At 33.4% G+C, this 24,791-nt stretch overlaps 1 long non-coding RNA gene across 2 annotated transcripts in view; it reads right to left on the minus strand.

The window, feature by feature from the left end:
• The window catches only part of LOC115420227 (uncharacterized), a 203,926-nt gene that overhangs the window by 176,784 nt on the left and 2,351 nt on the right, over window positions 1–24,791 (minus strand). For both annotated transcript variants that reach the window (XR_003935519.1, XR_003935518.1), the window contains exon 2: window positions 20,908–20,989. This is a non-coding gene — a long non-coding RNA (uncharacterized LOC115420227). The remainder of the gene's footprint in view (window positions 1–20,907; window positions 20,990–24,791) is intronic.

The raw sequence follows: 24,791 nt of genomic DNA on the forward strand, positions 1-24,791 counted from the left end.
TGGTCAACACATTAAAAGCTTGTTCATCATGCACTCATAATACACAACATGAAAAGGCTTTTAGAAAAATATCCAATAACTCACAACAGCTGATTGTTTAAACCGCGCCGTATTTGACGCATTTACAACAGGTGTAGTCAATTTCCAACAAAAGGCCATAAACACTAAATAGTAAATGGTTAACAGTAGCGAGCTGCAGGAAACCAACGGTGGAACATGATGTGCACCATGCAGAAGGCACTTGGATGTCACTATTGTCAGTTTACAACAGCAAGACACAAAGAATACAACCAGGCACTTGTTTTTAGGAAAATATTAAAAGGACTAAACTGTGTAATTCAGATACTTTAGAGCATGGCGGTCAAACATGCAGCCCTCCAAAGAGTCTAGTTTATTTATTTATTTCTTTTGCACAACAACTGAAACATTAGGACAAAAAAAAAAAAAAAAAAAAATTATGCAGGTGAGATCAGAAAACCCTGTGGGGCTTATAAAATTAATCTCACCTCAGTACAGCATTAGCTCAAAGAAAGACAAAAGGAATAAAACAATAATATACAAGTACAACAAAAATATAAACAGCAATCAATTATCCGGCCCACGACATGATTTTACATAGCGCAAAAATTACACTGAAGATATTAAGAGTTAAGGATGTTGAAGTGGTTTTAGTTCAGCTTCCATATTCAGACCAATATGATCTCATGAAAAATAATAACAACATACCCTTTTAATAATAAAATGTGAAAAACCTGAAATTTAAGTGCAATTTTAACTATATTCTTCCTGTTATTAAATGTTTTATGTATTTGTAAGTTGTGTAAATAATAAACTTGTAGAAATCATTCTTATTTTAGTTACAAATTCCAAACTTCCAAACTTTAACAATATTATCCCTGTTACCAAATGTTTGTGCAAGTTAAGGCATAATATTGATAAAATTGCACTTATTTTTCTTAAGAAATTTCATTTTTTTCTGGTTATTCATTTTTTTGTGAAAGGACAGTTCGTAAAACTAAATATTTTTATCATTTGATGTTTTTGATTGCACTAAAACACAAAGAAGAACTTGTTGTCATTATTTATAGGTTATGACGTTATTATTTGACTGGTTTGGCCTGGTTAAGATCAAATTGGACTGAATGTGGCCCCTGAACTAAAATGACTTTGACAGCCCTGCTTTTACATGTAAAACTTTGTCATACTTTTCTACTCGACGTCCCAAACAGGTTTCAGTTGCAGTTCTCTCTCATTCACCCACTTGTGCACTCTGTTGTTCTCTGACTTTCTTTATCTCGCTCAGATCATCACATACATTCATGTCTTGTAAGCCACAGTAACATCAAACACAATTTCCATTCCTTATATAAGTGTCTCTGCTCCCATTCATGTGCAGCAAAAGTCAGTGAAAGAATTACAGGTAAAAACACAGACAAGTGTTGGAGTGGATTCACTGAACCTCGACACTGATTCTATGAGTCTGTGAACTCGAAAGGAGAAAAAAAAAAAAACAACAACAATATATTCACTAATTTGGTGTTTTGTGACTAACTCATATTCAATCCAATTTGACCAGGAAAATAATAACAGAATAATAACATAATATCTAATAAATAATGACAACCCCAATTTACCCCATCCCTGAAGGGAAGGCAAGGGGTATTGTTTTTGGTTTGTTTCTTTGTTTGTTTTTTAATACTCTAGCAGCAAAACTATTGGCTGAATTCATACCAAATTAAGTTTATAGTTTGCCAGTGACTCAGAATGGATGTCATTAAATTTTGAGAAAAGTAGGTCAAAGTTTAAATTTTTTTATGAATTCTTTTAATCTTTTTTTCCCCATTTACTTATAATGGGCAACATCTGAAATGTCTGTAGCAGCAAAACTATTGGTTGAATTCATACCAAATTGAGTTTATAGATTGCCAGTGAGTCAGACTAGATGTCATTACATTTTGGAAACAGTAGGTCAAAATTCTCATTTTCTCTGAATTTTTAAAATCTTCCCATTGACTTATAATGGGTGAAATATGTGCGAGGGGCGGGGTTTGTTGGCCTGGCACCACTTGTTTGTTTCTTTGTTTGTTTGTTTACACTCTAGCAGCAAAACTATTGGTTGAATTTATACTAAATTGGGTTTATAGATTGCCAGTGAGTCAGACTAGATCTCATTACATTTTGGAAACAGTAGGTCAAAATTCTCATTTTCTCTGAATTTTTAAAATCTTCCCATTGACTTATAATGGGTGAAATATGTGCGAGGGGCGGGGTTTGTTGTGCCTGGCACCACTTGTTTGTTTCTTTGTTTGTTTGTTTACACTCTAGCAGCAAAACTATTGGTTGAATTTATACTAAATTGGGTTTATAGATTGCCAGTGACCCAGAACGAATGTGATTATATTTTGGGACCAGAAGGTCAAAGTTTAAATTTTTTATGAATATTTTAAATCTTTTTTTTTCCCCATTTACTTATAATAGGTACAATTTCACATGTCTATAAAAACATCAATTTTGTTTCAATTTAAATCAAACTTGCCACATATATAGAGGCGATTGATATGCTGACATCAGCACATGCATAGACATGATGACATCAGCTGGATCGATGCCAACATAAGCTACAATATGTGTGAGGGGCGGGGTTTGTTGTGCCTGGCACCACTTGTTTACTATTTGTTTTAGTATAAAAAAAGTAAAATTACCAAATAAAATTGTTTACATTTAATACGTATCCTTAAACAAAAAAGTGGCTGATCAGAACAAATATGAACTTGAAATTTCTTGAGTAAAATACATGCAGAGTATTATTTTTCAGTTTATCACTCACACATTCATTACAACTTACACTTCACATAAATCTATATAGTAACAGGCACGTGAAAATAATGCATTTAACTTTATTATTGATACAACTTCACTGTCAGTATCTTCTGTGTAATTTTTGCACTTTGCAAATTCATCCCACGGGCCGGATTGAACCCTTTGGATGGCCAGTTTTGGTCCACGGGCCCTATGTTTGACATCCCTGGTCTAACACGTCAGTCCAAAATGTTCCATGGGTGTTGATCTGGTGATATTTTCAGACTCATCAGATCAGTTTGGAGCAGATTAAACGATGCAGAAAATGCATCTGTGACCAGCGGCTCATATTCTTAAGTAAAATTAATAATTTGGGTGAAAAACAGCTCAAAAAATAACATTACACTTAGAAAAACTCAGCTTTTTGCAGCTAGTTTGATGTTAAAAGACAAATACTTAGTTTATTGTTCAGTAAAAAAGCTTTATTTATTCATTTAGATGTATATTAGTTTGAATTAGATGTTCAGTTCAGCAGTTATATGTCATTTATTCTTGTATCAGCAACAATGCAAACATAGTGGCTATATAGAACATCTGACGTTCCGCACAAAGACTTTATAACATTTAACTAATTCACAACTCCTGTCTCGTATATATTTTGTAATAAAGTCAACAGTGATTGGCTTTTTTACTGTTAGAAACTATTATTATATCACTGAAAATACACGAGCTGAAACAGACCAATCACATCAAACTTTTATTTTTCAGGCCAAATTTCTTGTTTCTTTCTTCTAATTTGTCTGGAATTCATATATTTAATACAGAAATTAATATTAGTAAATCATTATTTTGAACAGCAGTCATTCAAAATAATAATCAAAATATCTAAAGAAACTCAGGAAACAATATAATTAGAATATTAGAATAAATTAATAAGAAAGTTGGATAACTGGTGATAATTAACTTACAGAGGAGGAGTGGAATAAATAAGGTGTGAACTTCCTCCCACTCCTCGAATGAAAACATCATGTGACTGACAGTTTCTTTTCCACTGAATGTAGAATGCCCTTTACTTTTTCTCTGATATTTCCACTTATTTTCTTCTTCTCTCCATGTTTGAAATAAAATTCAAAGATCAGTGATGATGAATCTGAGGTAGAATCCCTCAAACGGAATCTAATTTTTCTCATTTCTTATAAAAATGGAGGCAAGTTACAACTAAATTCTGACTTTTCCTCTAGTTTTCTCTGCTTTCTGAGGTTTACACTGTGTCCTTTTTGTTGCTGTATCTTCATTTTGGACTGACATTATTACGATATCACTAGTCTGCGTTTTCCTGTACATACAGTCACAGTATCTGCATTAATTACGTCAGCTGTGGCATCCTAATCTGTCCTGTCAGACTCTTAGAATGAATCACAAACAATTTTACTCTTGCATAACTCTAAAATATCTGAGTTCAGAAGCTGGATCTGTGGGTGACTTACAATAATTCTTTTTACATCAGCATAAACTCAAACCGCACATTTAACCCATAAAGATCCAAACATCCACCATCGACCAAAACCATCTACTGATCTAAACTGTTTAATACCTGTTGATCCACTAATCCTATCAATACATGTAAATAATTGGTGTAAAATACAGTTTGTCATCTTTTCATGGTCATCAGATATGACCCATTTGGACGTTCAGAGGCACTGTAGTTACCGTGGAAACACTGTCATCTTCTACAACATGGATTCAACAATAAGCCCATGGAGTTGGATCAATGACAGTGGATGGACACACTTGTTTTTACATCCAGTTATTGATATGTTTCGCTGGCAGAGTCACTTTTTCTTCAGTTTTCTCTGTTTCTGATAGGGATGTCCTGATCCGATATATGAAATGAAATGAAATGAAACCTTTATTTCGAACATGTAGACAATAAAATAAAAACAAAATCAACCACCAAATATAAGTACTGGTACATAAATGATTGATAAGCAATCAAACCACAAAAATAAATACATAAATAATAATAATAATAATAATAATAATAATAATAATAATAATAATAATAATAATAATAAAGATTGGTATCAGCTGCTAATGTGGCATTTTTTAGAAGATCGGGTCAGATTTAGCCACGAGATCAGGCCAATCCGGGGGGGGGGGGCAAGAGGGGGGCAATGCCCTCTTAAACAAACGCCCTGCCCCCTCAAATGAAAGTTTCTCACTTGAAAAAATCTAAATCTTACCAAGTCTATTTTTCTCATTTCTAGTCAAAATATCTCATCACACTTAAAATAAGACATAATCACCTAAAGAGTAACTTTTCAGTGAGATACAAGAACTCCTTTTTAGATAATAGATCTGGAAAGTCTTATTTCAAGAAATTTTACCAAGATAATTTTCACTTGTTCCATTGGCAGATTTTTGGCTTGAATTAAGCAAAAAAAAAATCTTGAATTACGCAAAAAAATCTACCAATGGAACAAGTGAAAATTGATTTGAAATTTTCATATCGTTACATCCCTAATTGCAGGGTAAAAAAAAAATAAAAAATTGCAATGTCACTTTTTTCTAATATTGTGCAGCCCTAGATTATATTAAAATAAATAGTGATAAATCTCTTCAAAAAGGTTAAATATAGGGGGAAAAAAATCATGTAGGAACTGCCACAAAAGCAGAAGTGGGTCATTATGGGTTAAGTCTCCTTTTTGGGCCTTTTGCTTAAGACATATTTTTTCTAAGTGCCACATTTTACACACTTGTGTTTCTGCCATTGTTACAGTCGGCTGTTATGTCACCAGACTACTCAGTACTTACATATAGTTACTCTCAGGAGGCCACAGCACTTTGGTCGTAGGAAACAAGACAAAAGATGAATCACCTCCTATAATCACTCAAACTGCAGTAAACATTCATCAGCAGCTCTGTGTTCATTTGATAAATTGCCGCTTACGGTGACCTCATAACCTTTTTTTTCATGTCGAACTTTAGAGGTTGTTTGTGTGTGTTGAACGTGTTCTCATTCTATGAAATATTTAGCTGAGAACGGCTACAGTCCGGGATCAATAACTGCATTTCCTAGAGTATGAGTGAGTCTTATGACGAGTTGCATTTCTCAGGTGACAGTGACTAATAGATCGTCACGCCGCGCATTTGCTTTTCAGTAATTAATCTAAAAAATGTTTTACAAGTAAGTGAAAGTGGTGGGAAATAGTTCAGTCAGACGCTGCGAGATGTGAGTGAAAAGTCACCACGTCTGAAGAGGAAAAACATCAACCAACTGAGTTAAAAGTCACCACCGACAGGACACTGAGATAAAACTGGTACAAAAAAAGACAAAAAAAAAAAAAAGAACGATAATAATCAGCTGAGTTTAGTTACTGCATTAAGTTAAAGGTAAAACATCCTGTGAAGACAAAACACAGCCCCTGCAGTTATTACTTAAATATTATTAATCGCACTTACTCGTCTTTCTAGAGATGATACTGTCATCAAAATGTTCTCTGTCGATTAAGTTACGATGCTGAACTTGATTCTGAGGAGATGCAGAGAATCAACAGCAACCTGGGACTTTACACACACAAAAAAAAAAAAAGAAGAAAAAAAAAAAGACTGCAAGTTCTGACACTAAACCACTGTGTAAAAGCCACAGATGTAACACCCATTATATGGACAAAAGTATTGGGACACATCAAATTCAGGCATTTCTTTTCTAACGGGGGCTTGATTAGATTAGATTAGACTTTACTGATTCAACAGTTAAGGCAGCAACAGAATAATGTGCAAAAAAAAAAAGTGTACATGCATAAAGATAGCATAAAAACAAGCATTTAAAAAAAAAAAAAAATAGTAATAAAAAACTATACACGTCATTATATTGTTTTATACTGGGATGAATATCATTGCATTGGTTAGTTTGGTTTAAATTGTTATCTTTGCTTCCAAAATGTGTGTGTGTGAATAGATTTATAAATATAGAAGAGTAATGTAAAAGGAAGAGGGACATATATTATTAATAATATTGTAGGGAGAGGGGGTGGGATTAAATAAGTTATACTTCTCCCCACCCCTTTTCGGGCATGTAAATGGAATTATTGTGCTTTTCTTCTGACTAAGATTGTTATGATTCTTGATATTTGTATTATTATGTATGTTTTGCAAGTGCATATATGTGCATATATGTTAAATTTCATTGCATGTTCAGAATAAATCAATAAATCACTAAATAAATCACAATCAAAATGCCTCAGAGATGGTTTTTATTTAATTTAATTAACTTTATTGTTTATAAACTCTATGGACAAAAGTATTGGGACACATTGAATTCAGGTGTTTCTTTTCTAACAGGGGTCTGGGATATAAAACAATAACAACAAATGTCATAATTTATACTATGATAAATATCATTTCATTGGTTAGTTTGGTTTGAATTGTTATCTTTGCTTATAAAATGCCTCTGGGATGGTTTTTACTTCATTTCTCTCAATGTTAATTTTGGTTGATTTATCCATGACAATGATTGTAAAATTCTACCTCTAAATTTCTATAATATTTTTCATGCTCTGACTGTAAATAATATTTTTTTTATCACAACTAACCATCTACTTTCTTCACATCTCACTGAGGAAGAAAAATCTCCTGTTAAACTTTAAGGAAATATTGATGTTTCTAAACTATATGGACAAAAGTATTGGGACACATCATGGCTACAGCTGTAAGATGTCCGGTTCATGCTGATTGGAGAAACATCAATATTCCCTTGAAATGCAATGACATTTATCTCAATATACAACTTCATAATGACATTTGTCAGTACCATTTTGAATCCCAGACCTCTGTTAGAAAGTGAGAAACACCTGAATTCAACGTGGCCCAATACTTTTCTCCATATAGTGTAGGATTAGTGGATTAACATCTATTTAACATTTTAAATCAGTGGATGGTTTCGGTCAGCAGTGGATGTCTGGGTCTTTATGAGTTAAGGGTCTAAAATCAGCCTGAACAGGACATCTCACAGCTGTAGCCATGATGTGTCCCAATATTTTTGTCCATATAGTTTAAAAACATCAATATTTCCTTAAAGTTTAACTGGAGATTTTTCCTCCTCAGTGAGATGTGATGAAAGTAGATGGTTAGTTGTGGTAGAAAATAACCATTTACAGTCAGAGCATGAACAATATTATAGAAATTTAGAGGTAGAACATTTAAAATCATAGTCATGGATAAAAAATAAAAAATAAAAATTAATGTTGAGAGAAATTAAGTAAAAAACCATCTCTGATTCATTTTGGAAGGAAAGAAAACAATATAAACCAAACTAACCAATGCAATGATATGTATCACAATATAAATTTTGATGTTTGTCGTTATTTTAATTTTGCAAACCATACCCGTTAGAAAAGAAACACTTGAATTCAACATGTCCACATACTTTTGTCCATATAGTTTATACACAATAAACTTCATTAAATTACATAAAAACCATCTCTGATTCATTTTTGAAAGCAAAGAAAACAATTTAAACCAAACTAACCAATGCAATGATATTTATCCCAATATAAAACTATATTATGACATTTGTTATTATTGTTTTATATCCCAGGCCTTTTTCCTCTCTGTTGTAAATATGTATATAGTCTATATATTTTTTTATTACTATTTTTTTTTTTTTTCATTGTTTGTTTTTGCACTCTTTATGCATGTACAGTTTTTTCTTGCACTTTATTCTGTTGTAACAAGAAAAATTAACTAAAAACCATCTGTGAGGCATGTGTCCCAATATTATAGTGTACATTACAACCATCTGCATGTGGATGTAAATCTACAGGAGCCTCTAATATTAATATTTAGACACATATCAAACAATAGGAATAAATACACAAATCTGCAAAAAATGTGCAAATTACATGTTTCTCCAGTTGCTTGAAAACAGAGTAGTCTTTTTATCAGCCTTGGCATTTTTACTGTGATCCAGCCAGTGTCTGCTTACAGTAAAGTAGCAGACTGGAGAACAACAATCCCTATTCACCAAAAACCACTGATGTGTTCACTCACAATTGGCTATAACGAAAATGTTGCTCTGGAAACTGAGCTGGGATCGGATCCGTTATGATAATTTGGCATTAGGGAGAAATCTAAAGAGGAAAACTGTTCTTTGATAAAAACTAAACCTTGCTGTGTTTCTTGAGGACAAAAAGGGCAAAAAGTGGCACAAAGTTAAAGGGAATGTTCAAAATGGTGATTGTCAAGCTTTCTTTTCCATGTAGTCCAACATTTATTCCACATATTCTGACATCATTTCATAAATTCCATATTCAGTGTATATATTTGATCTCTATTCCATATATTCTGATTTAAACTCCATTAAAGTTGAGTTTCTGTCCATATATCCCCATTTTTATTCCACATATTCTGACTTTTCATTCATATACAGTATTTCCAATTATTCTGTTTTCTGACTTTCTTTCCACATTTTCTGAACGTTATTGCACATATCCTGACTTTTCATTCATATATTTCCCAATTATTCCATTTTCTGACTTTCTTTCCACATTTTCTTTATGGTATTCCACATATTCTGACTTTACATTCATATATTTCCTAATTATTCTATGGTTTCTGACTTTCTTTTCCCATTTTCTGAATGTTATTCCACATATTCTGACTTTTCATTCATATATTTCCCAATTGTTCTGTTTTCTGACTTTTTTTTCCCCATTTTCTGACAGTTATTGCACATATCCTGACTTTTCATTCATATATTTCCCTATTATTCTGTTTTCTGACTTTCTTTCCCCATTTTCTGAATGTTATTGCACATATCCTGACTTTTCAATCATATATTTCCCAATTATTCTAAATTTTCTGACTTTCTTTCCACATTTTCTGAATGTTATTCCACATATCCTGACTTTTCATTCATATATTTCCCAAATATTCTACGGTTTCTGACTTTCTTTCCACATTTTCTGAATATTATTGCACATATCCTGACTTTTCATTCCTATATTTCCCAATTATTCTGTTTTCGGACTTTCTTTCCCCATTTTCTGGATGTTACTGCACATATCCTGACTTTTCATTCATATATTTCCCTATTATTCTGTTTTCTGACTTTCTTTCCCCCTTTTCTGAATGTTATTGCACATATCCTGACTTTTCATTCATATATTTCCCAAATATTCTACGGTTTCTGACTTTCTTTCCACATTTTCTGAATATTATTGCACATATCCTGACTTTTCATTCATATATTTCCCAATTATTCTGTTTTCTGACTTTCTTTCCCCATTTTCTGAATGATACTGCACATATCCTGACTTTTCATTCATATATTTCCCAATTATTCTATGTTTTCTGACTTTTTTCCCCCATTTTCTGAATGTTATTGCACATATCATGACTTTTCATTCATATATTTCCCAATTATTCTGTTTTCTGACTTTCTTTCCTCGTTTTCTGAATGTTATTGCACATATCCTGACTTTTCACTCATTTATTTCCAAATTATTCTGTTTTCTGACTTTATTTCCACATTTTGGGAATGTTATTCCACATATTCTGACTTTTCATTCATATATTTCCCAAATAATCTGTTTTCTGACTTTTTTCCCCCATTTTCTGAATGTTATTGCACATATCCTGACTTTTCATTCATATATTTCCCAATTATTCTATATTTCCTGACTTTCTTTCCACATTTTCTAATGTTATTCCACATATTCTGACTTTTCATTCATATATTACCGAAATAATCTATGTTTTCTGACTGTCTTTCCATATTTTCTGAATGTTATTGCACATATTCTGACTTTTCATTCATATATTTCCCAATTATTCTGTTTTCTGACTGTCTTTCCACATTTTCTGAATGGGGCTTCCCTAATCCGAATGACAAATGGCATGGAATAACGAATGACCACTAGGGTTAGGGTTAGGGTTACCATTACGTCGTTCATTATTCCATGCCATTTGTCATTCAGATTAGGGATGCCCTTCTGAATGTTATTCCACATATTCTGACTTTTCATTCATATATTTCCCAATTATTCTATGGTTTCTGAGTTTCTTTTCCCATTTTCTGAATGTTATTCCACATATTCTGACTTTTCATTCATATATTTCCCAACTATTCCATTTTCTGACTTTCTTTCCACATTTTCTGAATGTTACAGCACATATCCTGACTTTTCATTCATATATTTCCCAATTATTCTATATTTTCTGACGTTCTTTCCACATTTTCTTTATGTTATTCCATATATTCTGACTTTTCTTTCATATATTTCCCAATTATTCTGTTTTCTGACTTTCTTTCCATATTTTCTGAATGTTATTCCACATATTCTGACTTTTCATTCATATATTTCCCAACTATTCCATTTTCTGACTTTCTTGCCACATTTTCTGAATGTTACAGCACATATCCTGACTTTTCATTCATATATTTCCCAATTATTCTATATTTTCTGACGTTCTTTCCACATTTTCTTTATGTTATTCCATATATTCTGACTTTTCTTTCATATATTTCCCAATTATTCTGTTTTCTGACTTTCTTTCCATATTTTCTGAATGTTATTCCACATATTCTGACTTTTCATTCATATATTTCCCAATTATTTTGTTTTCTGACTTTCTTTCCACATTTTCCACTTTGGTCCCATATATTACAGTTTCATTCATTTATTCCAAATTTAATCCATGTATTGTGACTTTCTTTACATCAAAAATTTTATTCCATGTATTCCATCTTCAAATATCCATCCATCCATGAACAGAAACAGTAAATGCAGTTGATTTTAAGCAGTAAAAAACCACCTGAGGATTATATAACCAAATCAAAACTCCATAATTAATAGTATCAACTGCAACAAAATGAAGTCTGAGTGATGCTTTTAATCACAAAAATGACAGTGATAGAGTGTTTATCTAATCGGCTTTAAAAACCTTTAAAAATACACATTTTACTGAAGGTGCAGGAGGTGTCTAACTGAAACAGACCAATCCCACCACAATTTTACGTTTCTGGCCAAATTTCTTGCTTCTTTCTTCTAATTTGCCTGGAATTTATATATTTAATACAGAAATTAATATCAGTAGATTATACTATTCTGAACAGCAGTGACCAAAAAATAATAAACATAATATATCAGGAAACTTAGCTGGATAAATAATGATGATTAACTTACAGAGAAGGAGTGGAATAAATAAGGTGTGAACTTCCTCCCACTCCTCCAATATGTAAATGAAAACATCATGTGAGTGACAGTTTCTTTTCCACAGAATGTAGATTTTGTATTATTTCCACTTATCTTTAACTCTTTATTTTCTTCTTCTTTACATATTTGAAATAAAAATCAACAAACAATGACAATCTGAGGTAGAATTCCTCAAACTGAATTTTAATTTTTCTCATTTCTTATTAAAAAAAAAAAAAATGGAGGCAATTTCCAACTAAACTATGAGTTTTATAAGTTGTGAACTTCCTCCCACTCCTCGAACATGTTAATGAAAACATCATGTGACTAAGATAGAACAGCTGTTATTATTATTATTATTATTATTATTATTATTATTATTATTATTATTATTCACTGCTGTTATTGTTGAATTTATTACAATCTGAACAGAAACAGTATATGCAGATAATTTTAAGCAGTAAAAATCCATCCGCGGATTGTTTAACAAAATCAAAACTTCATAATTAATGTTATCAACTGCAACAAAATCAAGTCTGAGTGATCCCTTTAATGTGTTTTATCTAGTCAGCTTTAAAAATACACGAGTGATCAAGTTCAACGTGGTCAAAATTTTACTTCTCTGGCCAAATTTCTTACTTCTTTCTTCTAATTGGTCTGGAATTTATATATTTAACACAGAAATTAATATCAATTAATTATAGTATTTTGAACAGCAGTGACTAAAATAATCAGAATATCTAAGGAAACTCAATTAATCTAATTAAAATATTGGTATAAATCAATAAAAGAGTTGAATAAATCGTGTTAATTAACTTCAAATATGCCAATGAAAACATCACGTGACTAAGGTAGAACAGCTGTTATTATTATTATCATTATTCACAGCTGTTATTGTTGAATTTATTACAATCTGAACAGAAACAGTACATGCAGCTAATTTTAAGCAGTAAAAATCCATCTGAGGATTGTTTAACCAAATCAAAACATCATAATTAATATTATCGACTGCAACAATATCAAGTCTGACAGACGCTTTTAATCACAAAAACAACAATGATAGAGTGTTTATCTAATCTGCTTGAAAAAAATCTTTAAATATACACAAGTTTTACTGAAGATGCAGGTGGTGTCAAACTGAAACAGACCAATCCCACCAAAGTTTTGGCTAAAATACTAATATTTGACTAAAATAATGATAATCATCATACAAAACTCAGGAAAAGAATATGAGAATATTAGAATATTGGTATAAATCACTAAGAAATTTGGACAAATAGTGATTAACTTCGAAGACATCATGTGACAGCTGTTATTATTGAATTTAATACAATCTGAACAGAAACAGTACATGCAGTTAATTTTAAACAGTAAAAATCCATCTGAGGATTGTTTAACCAAATCAAAACTTCATAATTAATATTATCGACTGCAACAAAATCAAGTCTGAGTGATGCTTTTAATCACAAAAACCACAATACTAGTGTGTTTATACAGTCGGCTTTAAAAATCTTTAAAAATACACAAGTTTAACTGAAACAGACCAATCCCACCAAAGTTTTGACTAAAATTATAATATTTGACTAAAATAATAATAATAATCATAATATCCAAGGAAACTCAGGAAAATTTATGTATTAGAATATTGGTATAAATCAATAAGAAATTTGGATAAATAATGACGATTAACTTCAAAGACATCATGTGACAGCTGTTATTATTGAATTCATTACAATCTGAACAGAAACAGTACATGCCAAGCAGTAAAAATCCATCTGAGGATTGTTTCACCAAATCAAAACTTCATAATTAATAGTATCAACTGCAACAAAATCAAGTCTGAGTGATGCTTTTAATCACAAAAACAACAATGACAGAGTGTTTATCTAATTGACTTTAAAAATCTTTAAAAATACACAAGTTTTCCTGAAGATGCAGGTGGTGTCAAACTGAAACAGACCAATCCCACCAAAGTTTTGGCTAAAATACTCATATTTGACTACAATAATAATAATCATCATCATAGGAAACGGCTAAAATACTCATATTTGACTAAAATAATAATAATAATCATCATAGGAAACTCAGGAAAATTAATGTATTAGAATATCGGTATAAATAGAACTTTGGGTAAATAGTGATGACTAACTTCAAAGACGTGACTAAGATAGAACAGCTGTTATTATTACATTTATTACAATCTGAACAAAAACAGTACATGCAGCTAATTTTAAGCAGTAAAAATCCATCTGAGGATTGTTTCACCAAATCAAAACTTCATAATTAATATTATCGACTGCAACAAAATCAAGTCTGAGTGATGCTTTTAATCACCAAAACAACGATGACAGAGTGTTTATCTAATTGACTTTAAAAATCTTTAAAAATACACAAGTTTTCCTGAAGATGCAGGTGGTGTCAAACTGAAACAGACCAATCCCACCCAAGTTTTGGTTAAAATACTCATATTTGACTATAATAATAATAATAATCATCATAGGAAACAGCTAAAATACTCATATTTGACTATAATAATAATCATCATCATCATAGGAAACTCAGGAAAATTAATGTATTAGAATATCGGTATAAATAGAACTTTGGGTAAATAGTGATGACTAACTTCAAAGACGTGACTAAGATAGAACAGCTGTTATTATTACATTTATTACAATCTGAACAAAAACAGTACATGCAGCTAATTTTAAGCAGTAAAAATCCATCTGAGGATTGTTTCACCAAATCAAAACTTCATAATTAATATTATCGACTGCAACAAAATCAAGTCTGAGTGATGCTTTTAATCACCAAAACAACGATGACAGAGTGTTTATCTAATTGACTTTAAAAATCTTTAAAAATACACAAGTTTTCCTGAAGATGCAGGTGGTGTCAAACTGAAACAGACCAATCCCACCAAAGTTTTGGCTAAAATACTCATATTTGACTACATTAATAATAATCATCATCATAGGAAACGGCTAAAATACTCATATTTGACTAAAATAATAATAATCATCATCATAGGAAACTCAGGAAAATTAATGTATTAGAATATCGGTATAAATAGAACTTTGGGTAAATAGTGATGACTAACTTCAAAGACATGTGACTAAGATAGAACAGCTGTTATTATTAAATGTATTACAATCTGAACAAAAACAGTACATGCAGCTAATTCTAAGCAGTAAAAATCCATCTGAGGATTGTTTCACTAAATCAAAACTTCATAATTAATATTATCGACTGCAACAAAATCAAGTCTGAGTGATGCTTTTAATCACCAAAACAACAATGACAGTGTATCTAATTGACTTTAAAAATCTTTAAAAATACACAAGTTTTCCTGAAGATGCAGGTGGTGTCAAACTGAAACAGACCAATCCCACCCAAGTTTTGGTTAAAATACTCATATTTGACTATAATAATAATAATCATCATAGGAAACTTAGGAAAATTAATGTATTAGAATATCGGTATAAATAGAACTTTGGGTAAATAGTAATGACTAACTTCAAAGACGTGACTAAGATAGAACAGCTGTTATTATTACATTTATTACAATCTGAACAAAAACAGAACATGCAGCTAATTTTAAGCAGTAAAAATCCATCTGAGGATTGTTTCACCAAATCAAAACTTCATAATTAATATTATCGACTGCAACAAAATCAAGTCTGAGTGATGCTTTTAATCACCAAAACAACAATGACAGAGTGTGTATCTAATTGACTTTAAAAATCTTTAAAAATACACAAGTTTTCCTGAAGATGCAGGTGGTGTCAAACTGAAACAGACCAATCCCACCAAAGTTTTGGTTAAAATACTCATATTTGACTATAATAATAATCATCATCATAGGAAACGGCTAAAATACTCATATTTGACTATAATAATAATAATCATCATCATAGGAAACTTAGGAAAATTAATGTATTAGAATATCGGTATAAATAGAACTTTGGGTAAATAGTAATGACTAACTTCAAAGACGTGACTAAGATAGAACAGCTGTTATTATTACATTTATTACAATCTGAACAAAAACAGTACATGCAGCTAATTTTAAGCAGTAAAAATCCATCTGAGGATTGTTTCACCAAATCAAAACTTCATAATTAATATTATCGACTGCAACAAAATCAAGTCTGAGTGATGCTTTTAATCACCAAAACAACAATGACAGAGTGTTTATCTAGTTGGTGCATGCTGCTGCAAACTGTTAGCCACACTATCTGCTTCAACACATAATTCCATCCTGCGCTAATCTATTGACTGAAACGATAAACAAAAAAATAACTCCTGTGAAAATAACCATCTCCAACGGAGCAGTTTGGGAACGCAGCCCCACCCTGTTTACAACACCGAGAACAAAAACAAACTCCCTCCAAGGAGCCCGAGCAAATGCAAGTCACACACTCCGACCGAAGCCGGCAAACAACAACAACAACGTCTGAGGATCTACTGGGAGACCGGCCTATCAAACAACAGCCAGTACAAACGCACAAACAAGGTGTGTACGTGTGTGTGTGTGTGTGTACATGTGTGTGTGTCTGTCTGTGTGTGTGTGTGCAGGCAGCGAGAGAAAGTGTCTGGGTGAATGAGAGAAAGCGAGAGTCGGTGTGAAAGTGGAACTGAGGAGCAAACAAAGTCAAATAGCACCCCCACCCCCGCTAGAGTCTCAGGTCAACTGAATCATCGGGAGTCGGGGAAGATACCGTCACCACCTTCCATGAATAGCACGAAAAAAAAAAAGAAAAAAAAACCACAGCGAGTATGACTTCACCATGGCCAACCCGGTAGTTTTAGAACACTCTCTTAATATCCAGGGGACTCTGAATGAAGAGGTAATGAATCTCAGTTAACAAGGCCATTATCTGTGAAGGAACTACATCACCAGGAGGGACTCCGGATCCATCCACTGGCCTTTTATTGTCGCCATTAACAGCCCAGGTAACAACAAAAAGACCCATGTTTAACCTCCGTCTGTGCACCCACGCTGTAAACAATGCAACCAAAAGTACAGAAAACAACCCCGCTGTAATAGTTACCTGCGTACTTTCATCTGCGCTCCAGACTCATCAGCGCGCTAGGCTACCTCCTGGACGCTGCACTGCATCCTGGGTAATTACTGCTTCCCAATTACCACCCAGCTGGTAAATATATATCAAATAAACAAGCAACAACCCGTCAATTAGGAGCAGCCTTTCATAATGGGGGGCTTAAAAATGATGTTTTTGTGGCGCGGACGACGTGGATCGGACTTCAAAGCGGTGAACTTAACTGCATTTAAACATCCCAACATAACAAATTTAAATCATGTTTAGGCAATTAGTATGCACCTCTAATTAAAAGGGGTTTTAATTGCAGACATGGAGGGGAAAAAAAATGAGGAAGAAGCAAACTATGATGGCATGGCTTGTTGCGTTCTCTTCACATAGAGCATGATTTGAGGAAGGACAGTAACATTGTTGGATTCAAAGGCAAAGAGAACAGCTGCAGTAACAGTCTGTCAACAAAATTTGCATTGCTGCTCTCTCCTCATCTCCATTACTCTCTCCTGTCTCTCCTCAAGCCCACGGAGCTGCCGGCTCAGATCTGAGTACTCTGATGGCTTATCACATAGCGAGCAGCAGGCTAAGCCGGAGTGATGCGCCGAAAAGACATGATCAAAGCGCACCAACTTTCCACCCAACGATGATGATGGAAGAGCAGGCCCTGCCATGTTATGTTTCTTATTAGGTCGGGACTGCCGACAGAAAACACAGCCAAGAAAAGTCAAGGATGAGGCCCTTAAACATGTGCTCCTGCAGCCATTTCTTCTACATTATACTGCCGGGGTTTAAGTCAGGGGTGTCAAACGTACCACCCATGGATCAGAACCGGACCGCCAAAGGGTTCAACCCAGTCCATGGGATGAAATGCAAAAATTACACTGAAAATGGTTTTCTTAAAGGGGTCATATTTTGCTAAACCCACTTTTATTATTAGTCTTTGGTTCATTTATTTGTGTATTTGGACCCTAATAGTTCCAAAAGTTTGAATTTGAACCCTCAAGGTGCTGCAAAGCTATCTTTATATTCATTTTGACAAAAATGTAATGGACTTCTACAACCTGTTTTAATTCCTGCTTAATTTGTTACATCTATAACGAGTTACATCACAACTTCATTATTATTTTACTGGTCTGACCCAGTTAAAATCATATTGGGCTGAATGACAGTCCTGGTTTAAAGCAGTCATATTTTGCTAAACCCACTTTTAGTAGTCTTTGGTTCATTGATTTGTGTATTTGGACCCTAATAGTTCATAAAGTTTGAATTTGAAACCTCCAGGTGCTACAAAGCTACCTTTATATTCATTAAAGAAAGAAAAAAATGAATGTATTTCTACAACCTATTTTCACTCCTGCTTAATTTGTTAAGTCTATAACTAGTTACATCACACCATTTGCACATATAAGGTCAGGACTTCCGACCATCTTTTCATAAAAAATGGAAATAACATGAACAAATATGAACAACCTGAAACATCTTAACAGAAGTGAGTGCTAGTTTAACAATATTCCGCTTGTTACTAAACATTTTGTGCATTTGTAGATCCACTGTGATCTGTAAGTTAACTGTAAACTGAGGCAGAATATTATGAAAATTTCAGCTATTTTTCTGAAGATATTTCAGGTTGTTCATGCTATTAACAGTTTTTTGAAGGATACTTTGTAGATATTTCATAATTTTACTTCTTTCACTGTTATTATTTTACTGGTCTGACCCAGTTAAGATCATATTGGGCTGAATGACAGTCCTGGTTTAAAGGGGTCATATTTTGCTAAACCCACTTTTATTAGTCTTTGGTTCGTTTATTTGTGTATTTGGACCCTAATAGTTCATAAAGTTTGAATTTGAACCCTCCAGGTGCTGCAAAGCTATCTTTATATTTATTTTTGCAAAAATCAAGTGGATTTCTACAACCTGTTTTAATTCCTGCTTAATTTGTTACATTTATAACTAGTTACGTCACGACATTTGCACATATAAGGTCAAGACTTCTGATGAACATTTCTCAGAGTACGACATAATTTTTTTTTATCAGCAGTAGCGGTTGTAGTCCATAATGAAAATATGTCCAAACTTCGAGTCGATTACCTAAAATGTTCAGTTGTTGGTTGAACGGGACAGAGCGGCACAGCCAACAACCTGGAAGGGACGGGGTCATGTGCATTTAAAGGGCCAGTGCTCAAAACCACCTTTCTGGTGTCATTAGTCAGAAATAGGGTTGAAGATGGACCTGTGGAGTTGAATTAATGAAGAATTCAGACCCAAGCAGAGCATTTACAGTTTATGTGGACCACAGGGAAATGTTTGAAAATGCGTAATTCCATTTTTAAAGAAAAAGCTAAATATCACTCGTTTAATGTAGCCCATAGCAGAAGGTTCAGAACTTCTCCTGTACTGTGTAAGTAGTATTTTAAAAAGAAGAACAGTTCCAGAAAATAGAGATCTTTAGTTAAAAAAAAGGAGCCCGCTTGATAAATGATGTGTGGAAATGCTGATGTTCACTTCCGCTTGATCAGACCCTTATGTGTCTGTAACTGTGTTTCTTTTTAACAAGCAAAAGCGCGAGACCTTGGAACTCAATAGAAATTCCGATGTACTTGTAAATGTACCTGTGCAAATGGCAATAAAACTCTCTTTATGTTTATATATTAACAGTCAAGGATGTCAAAATCATTTTAGTTCAGGGGTCATATTCAGCCCAATTCCATCTCAAGTGGGTCAGACCAGTAAAATACTATCATAATAACCTAGAAATAATGACAACTCCAAGTTTACTTATTGTTTTAGTGCAAAAAAGTAGAAATTGCATGAAAATGTTTACATTTACAAATTATTTTTTCATAAAAAAATGGGAATAACGTGAACAAATATGAACAACCTGAAAAGTCTTAAGAGAAATAAGTGCAATTTTAACAATATTCTGCCTGTTACTAAATGTTTTGTGTATTTGTAGATCCACTGTGATCTGTAAGTTGTAATGCACATGTGTAAATGATAAACTGAGGCAGAATATTGTGAAAATTTCAGCTATTTTTTCCTAAGATATTTCAGGTTGTTCATGTTATTCACAGTTTTTTTGAAGGATACTTTGTAGATATTTCATATTTTTACTTTTTTCACTGTTTTTATCTTACTGGTTCGACCCAGTTAAAATCATAATGGGCTGAATGACAGTCCTGGTTTAAGTAACGGTCATCAACGGGACATTTTCATATTAGCAAATGTCAGTTTTGCTTATCTGAGAAAAGAATAAAGGCCATGTTTGTCTGTGTTTCTATTTTGCAGATCTAAACATCCTGTTCGAGATCTAAAAACTTTGCCTTTTACATTTCCAGCCTCGACAAACAGAACAACCAGACAGCATTAGCGTCAACCACAGCTGAATAAGTGCAACCACACACTCAAACTTCATAAAGATATAAGAGCAAGCGCAGACAATGTCAAGACAACAAAACAGGAAATTAGTTCAACCATTACAATTACAACTTGTGGAATGAGGTTCAGACATCCTCCTATGACTCGTTTCAAGGTAAATGTCTCATGTTCTGCCCATGAAACAGGCCAGCGTTTCAGCATGTGCCACATATGGCCGTATTATTTCAGGAACAGGCTAATTCCAGCATTAGCTCCACCAGGGACTCCACAGCCATCACATCACTGTCTGACTCTCCTCATGTCCTCACTTACACCGAGACCCTCTCTCTCTCTCTCTCCGTCTCTCTCTCTTGAGTTTTCCTCTGGATGACAAATGAAAGTGAAGGATATCTATCTGGAGACGCAGCCTGGCACGTTAATGATGTTGTAACAGCAAACACACCACAATTTGAAAGTAAAAACAAAGACAAATCGCTCACCGTTCTGCTGATGTAACCGACTTTCACTTGTGGCTTTAGGTTCTTCCCAAAGCGGCGGACTTCACTTCCTTTCCATGTTGCCCTGGAATGAAAGACACGACAGCGTTTCTGATTATTTCATGAAGCTAACACGGACGTTTCACAGGGAATCCATCAGGCCAAAGTCACATCATATACTCACACAGAGACTGAAAAGCAGAAATGGGACTGAGAATAGTTTGGCTTATGGTTGTACAGTAATGTACAGAAGTCCTAATGACCACACATATGCATTTCTCAGTCTATATCAGTACATGCACATATTGAACATACAGGAAATACATAAAACAGCATTAAAAAATGAGAAAAATTTGAAGCTATAGATGGAATCATGTGTACATATAGGAGAATATAAGATGTTTAGAAAAACTCGGGGAGATTCTGTATGAATGTTGGTTTTATTGAATAATCTTGTGATATATTTATCCATCAGACAGTCAAATCGAAGGTTGAAGATGTATTGAATCTCACACCAAAACACTAACTTTCCCCAGGAGAAGACATGTTTAATACTGTGAACATACAGTATTTCTTGTATTTTCTTTTGCATCTTAAAAAAGACTGAGAATAAGACATGAAAAAACAAACAAAACTAAAGCCAGACTATGATTTTTGCACTGTACTGTATCTGTATAGAGATGGAAATGCGTCATTGCATCGGTTCTAGTTTCTAAATTGTGTCATTCATGGGTTTTACACTTAAAATACAACAACATGTCTATTCTAATAAAACATTAAGAGAGAAAGTTTGCATTGTGGTTTGCATGTCTTTTGATTATGGGTCAAAACACAGTAATCTCCCATCAGAGAGTGAACTGTAATTGATTGCCATTCCAACATTTATTTCAATATAAAGTAGCTCCTTGTTTTGGATAATCCCTTATGGTCCAACTAAAGCAAAAGTGAATTTAAAAGTAAAAATAGGGGTCATTTAGCAACACTAACCTGTCAAATTGTCTCTAAAATGTCCTGTCAGAGAGATTTTGAATACCGTGTTTTGACCCCTATATGATTCTAACAATGTAATATTTTTTTTTAAAAAGCGCGAGTAAAATTAGATTGATAGCATAGGTTCAGAATTTTGGCTACTTTTGCAGTGATTGACCAAAGAAATGCCTAAAATACTACAGAAAACAACAACACTGTGACTTTTACACAGCACCGAATCTGTTATACAGCCACAGAATAAATGATTAGACCATCAAGTCATCAAAAACATGAAAATGCATCTAACTCACTTGCATCATTTGTAGTTTGTAAACTCTTGTCATTCATGGGTTTTACAATTAAAATACAACAACCTGTCTATTCTAATGAAACATAGAGAGAGAAAGTTTGCATTGTGGCTTGCATGTCTTTTGACTATATGATTTCAACTGTGCAATAATGTTAAAAAACACAAGTAAAATTAGATAAATAGATAGTACAGGGTCCAAAATTTGACTACTTTTGCAGTGATTGACCAAAAAATGCCTAAAATACTACAGAAAATAACAAAACTACGACTTTTACACAGTACTGAATCTGTTATACTGTCACAGAAAAAATGATTACACCATTAAAAGTCATCAAAAACATGAAAATGCATCTAGTTCACCTGCATCATTTCTAGTTTCTAAACTGTCATTCATGGGTTTTACACTTAAAACACAACCTGTCTATTCTAATCAAACATGAAGAGAGAAAGTTTGAATTGTGGCTTGCATGTCTTTTGATTTCTGCTATGTAATAATGTTAAAAAACGTAAGTAAAATTAGATTAACATAGTACAGGTTCCAAAATTTGACTACTTTTGCAGTGACTGACCGACAAATGACTAAAATACTACAGAAAACAACAACACTATGACTTTTACACAGCACCAAATCTGTTATACAATCGCAGAAAAAATTATTAGACCATCAAAACTCATCAAAAACATGAAAATGCATCTAGTTCACCTGCATCATTTCTAGTTTCTAAACTGTCATTCATGGGTTTTACACTTAAAATACAACTACATGTCGATTCTAATAAAACATAGAGAGAGAAAGTTTGCATTGTGGCTTGCATGTCTTTTGATTATATGATTTTTAACTGTGTAATAATGTTAAAAAACACGAGTTAAATTAGATTAATAGATAGTACAGGTTCCAAAATTTGGCTACTTTTGCAGTAATTGACCGACAAATGACTAAAATACTACAGAAAACAACAAAACTATGACTTTTACACAGCACCAAATCTGTTATACAATTGCGGAAAAAATTATTAGACCATCAAAAGTCATCAAAAACAATGGTTATGCAATCTAGTACTAACTCCTGTGTGTATCATGTGACTAAAACAGACAGAAAAGAAAACACGGAATGCTTAAAAGCACTGTTTTTGTCAGTACAATGCCATAGATATTGATGTAAGAACTTTAGTGATTTTGGTTATTATCAAGAAAACATGGAAAATGAATAGATATCAGCTCTGAAACTTAACTATTATGAGATATTTTTGTTGTTATCATTATATTTGTCCAATCAAATGTACCTTTAGTTGTACCAGGCATTAAAATGAACAAGAAATTGAAGAAAACAAGGGGTGGTCTAATAATATTTTCTGTATACAGATGAAAATGTCTCAAATGAAAAGGGTTTTTATTAGTTTATTGATAAACCACAGGGCACGTTCTTGGATAATTCCTCACATTTTGGTCCAGAATGCAAAACTCCATGTTATTTACTACACATATCAAATATTCTCCTTTTAGAAGCGATATCAGCAACACTGTCCCCAAAAACAAGCTCTTACCGGTGATACTCTTCAGCAGCAAAGCATGACATGAGTATTTACAAAAACACACTCCACCTTAATTAAAGCTCTGAGTAAAACGTGTTGACTTAAAGCTTAGGACGAGGTAAAAATGTAAATCACTGAAGAACCCAAGCACATTTTCACTGACATAAACCTCTTAGTATTACAGAGACAGGACAATCACTTATTAAGATAAACTCTTTCTGAGTCTGTTTCGAAAACGAGCGCTCCAATAATTTCAATAATTCCAAAAACCAACAAACAAGCCTTTACCTCAGTGGCTAAAATGCATATTTTACAGCACATTACTTGATCCAAACAATGGTGTATTGTGCTTTTTATGCTGCTACTGCTTCCTGAAACACAACACCAGTAGTAAATTCATATTGTGGATTAAGTTAATTGATTGTAATTGCGCGTTCCTTCTTTTCCCATGCAGACGCTTTGACATTTTTTGTCAGTATCCGTCCCTTTATTAAGGACAGATGACAGTGGAAGACAGTAATTAATGGCTGCAGGATTTAATGGCCGTCCTGAGCGTTGTGCAGTCTCCATAGAGACTCAGAGGCTGCACAGAGCTCACCTGAAGCTGTCCTCGCTCTGACCAATCGCCTTCTGTGGCGTGGAGTACCGTATGCCTGGGCACGCCACAGGGGCCGGGACACACTAACCTTTACCCTGGAAATATTGTTCTGCTTTCCTTTGTTATCACTTCCATTCATGTAATACAAGCACTAATGAGCGTGCTGCACTCGTATTCATATTGCCGGTACTCTTCCCCTTTTGTACTGTATGAATCAAACATGCAAAAATCACATGACATTCATTTACCAGAAAATTCCCTTTATTCATCTGTCACTTGCTGTGTGCTTTGTGTAAAAAAAAAAAAAAAAAAAAAGAAAATCTTGTTGAGGGCGTCTTGTTTCTGAAATCAAATGAAGGGTAAAGCTGGCAAATAAATCTGAGAGAAACAATAAAGCAAATGCAAAACCTTATTCCCACACTGGCCCAAAAATAACTCTCCTTATCATTCAGCTGCAAGCAAGGGTGCACAGTCAGTG

Source organism: Sphaeramia orbicularis, chromosome 5, assembly GCF_902148855.1.
Source record: "Sphaeramia orbicularis chromosome 5, fSphaOr1.1, whole genome shotgun sequence".
NCBI classification, from domain to species: domain Eukaryota; kingdom Metazoa; phylum Chordata; class Actinopteri; order Kurtiformes; family Apogonidae; genus Sphaeramia; species Sphaeramia orbicularis.